Below are 3,594 nucleotides of genomic sequence, written 5' to 3' on the forward strand. Positions count from 1 at the left end.
CCTTTCACCATCGTGAATCACGATATCTGATTTTTATTAATATTTTGCCTCTTTAATTCTAGTCCTATCAGATTTGATTCATCTGTCGTAATCCACGCTTGCAATTTCCTCTTTAAAGAGAGAACATTGGATATCAAAAGTGATATAATGGACAAAAGCCAATCATAGGGAATTGTTATTTAGATGACATATGCATCAAGCATATTCACTATAGATAACTAGTTCTATTTGACAAGGGTCCACCACAATATAGGACCGTGTAATTTACCGTAACAAATTAGCAAAATGAACATAACTGGCTCTCTTATACACACACAAATGGGCGCAAATCGAAATTTATTAGCATAGAAGAAAATCTGTATTTTTTAGGCAGAGCAAGATAAGCAACCTTGGATTTACAACAGCAATTAATAGAATTAACCTATATGGAGAAAAGAGGCCTCTTCCATTTTTTATTTTTTTTGAAGTATCTATTAAAGAAGAATAAAGCTAGAATGAAAGGAAAGTAGCTCGCCTATTGGACACGTTCAGGCGCCTGAGTATTGTAAACAAGTAGCGAAAAGTTAATCCGAGATTAACAATCCGAGTTGACTTCATATTATTCAAAGTTATATAGAACATATACTACGAATTTCATACGTTTTCACTATATCGTCTAGGGCAACAATTAGAATTATAGGATTAGTGTCATCGTCATATTCTTTAATTCAATATGTACTAAAATGTCGATCTCAAAGCCTTGAAATGACATCCACATATTATGGATTACAACATTAAACCCCGAGGGGAAGCTAAAGTGGGTTCACACTTAATAGCCGAAGTTTACAAGTTACGCAAGTAAAACTTAATGGTTCAACATATAAATTGCTAATTTACAAATTATAAAAATCGACAGTCACATTAAAGCATTGGTAAGTTACCAACAAATTACCTAAAAAGTCATTATTTATTTTTCTGTCTACAGAGTTTTTGACACTTATAAATAATTATTGAAATTATTGAAATCGGGAAAAAAAACAGCATTTCTAGGCTGCAAGGATTTGAAAATCCGTTCAACTTCAAAAGGGACAAAACACTTTTGAAGCCATCACGAGTCTTAGTCACATGGAACACAGTTTCCTCGAACCCAAACATAGGAACACAGACATAGCACAGACATTGTACCTTTCGACGTACATGAATTCACCAAAAGCCACACCAAGAAGTTTATTTTAGCTCTGCAAGGGCAAGCACGTGTATAAATCCACAAACACACAAGACGCAGAGATATCATTTTACCAAGAACACCACGAATCACTCACGCATTGTTGATGAGATGAGCATCTGCGTCCTTAGTGAGCTTGACTTCGAGATCTACGTGAGCATTAGGTTGGCGACGCCTTCGTGCAGCTTCTCGTACTCCAGAGTCCACTTCACTAAACTTCCACGGCCGTCGCTTTTCGCAATCGTCTTGACGATTGCCTTGAAGGTCTTGAACTCTTCCAGGAGATCCCCTCCTATTATGTTGAAGGTGAGTACTTGTTTGCATCGTCCACCTCAACTCTCTCCTTGGCCGTCAATGCCTTCCTTCTGCATATTGAGGTTCGTCGAGTTACAACCATAAACCGATACAGCAATGTCCCACATTTTGTTAAATATATTCAGCTGGAAAGATTTTCAGGAGAACACCTTCACAAAATTTTCTTTTCACAGACAGCTTCACATAGTTCTAACGCATATAAGACTTGAAATTGGACATCTACTGTAGAGACATGTTTTCAGTAAAGGAAAATTACTACATGAAGCTAATACATCCACTAAATGGAGCAAATTGAGAGTAAATGATCCAAAACTAGATTCATTGCGCACATGTTTTGAGGTTGAAATCTCGGGCAGTGAAATCAGAATCTAGCATAGTATGCGCTAATGATAACGGTGATGCCGACCGAAGAAACCAAAGACATAACAAGTCACTCAGTCGATCGTGAGGCAATGCAGTACCACCTAGGGTGTAGTTCCAGAGCTTGACGGCATCCTCCGAGTGCTATTCGCCTTCATGGAGCTGCACGCTCTGTATTGCATCGGAGCTCACATTCGGCAGGTGGTAAATCTGGTTCCTCCAGATGTGGTAGAACTCATCAGCCGACGACTGAATCTCTACTTCAAAGTCTAGCTTCCTCCAAGCCCATCCTCTCTCCTGGTGAAATGAATAAGCTCACTCACAAAGAAACCAAAACCCTAGTAGAAGCAAGCTGCAATTCAAGAACTGAAGACCGAGGCTGTCTCGTTTCAGTTGTAAGAGCGAGGGCTAGTTCGCTTGGCCTTAATATGGAGATCAAGATGCCACCCTCCAGTATTTCAATATCACAACGTGCGTCCCCACATTTTTTTATTAAAGGTTATCGTTTGCTAGACTGACATGTGGGAGGATTTTCTTATTGGGAAGATGTCCTTTAATTAGTTTTCAAAAAGAATGGCATTATCCATCCAGCTTCAATTATTGGGGAGGATTGTTATCAATCAATAAGTCGACCGTTTGGTTGATATGGGTTAGAAAATGGATTGTGTAGCTTATCTTGTGAACGCTCGAATTTAAAATTAGATATTCTATCCACATGATCCTCCATGACTCGTCATCATATCTTCGATATAGATTAAGAGCTCAGTCAATCACATTTTTAAATAATTAGAGATAATATGCTAACCAAACACGCAACAACATCTAAAATATGCCGTTGTCCAAGATTCAATTTGACATGATGGATAATTACGTAGTTAATTAACGGATGTCTCGCGCTAAAAGTATTTTGACGTTAAGTACAAAAAGGAATCAGTGAGATCTAAATTGATTAATGGAATGATATACAATGAGAGCGATCTAATTTAGTTTTAGAAAGTGTAAAACTCTATAATATAAATGTATTAGAACCTTCCGTAAGTCTTCCAACCCAAATTAAAACACAAACAAATATTCGAAACCTAAATTTCTGGTGTGAATGATATGGCTCACAATACAAATTCGGGATAGAAAGTCTTCAAGAGTAAACTAACACTCCATTTATTTTGCAAAAAATGAATTTTAAAAATATTTCTAAAGATAACGACTTACATCACTACAAATAATTGGTCAATGAATAATATTTTCATCATAAATAACAATTTATTTCCAAACATTTTTGTAAACGATGAAAACATTTTTTATTTATTCATTTTTGTACACATTACAAGTGATCATATTTATGAAAATATCTTTCAAATCATTAATTTTTCGCAAATAAAACACACTCTAATTTTGAAAGCAAACATTAATGAGGCTTGGGATCCTTCTTTCATCTTCACATTATTATTTGTGAATAGTACACAAATTTCAATTGAGCTATCAATATTAACAGATATTAACAGTTTAAATTTAGTTTTAAGTACTCAGTAAATAATGTCATATGAAAGTTTTCCTATGCATCGTCCACTACATATCAGTAAAGTACATGAAGTTGTATGGACAATCTTCCAATGGGATGGCAAATTATGTATGAAAATCATGCACCTCTGATTGGTCAGCTTAACGACAAATCATAGACAACAAAGAGTAATTATAGGATTGCTTGTGTTGATTTA

Source organism: Eucalyptus grandis, chromosome 2 (genome assembly GCF_016545825.1).
Source record: "Eucalyptus grandis isolate ANBG69807.140 chromosome 2, ASM1654582v1, whole genome shotgun sequence".
NCBI lineage: Eukaryota > Viridiplantae > Streptophyta > Magnoliopsida > Myrtales > Myrtaceae > Eucalyptus > Eucalyptus grandis.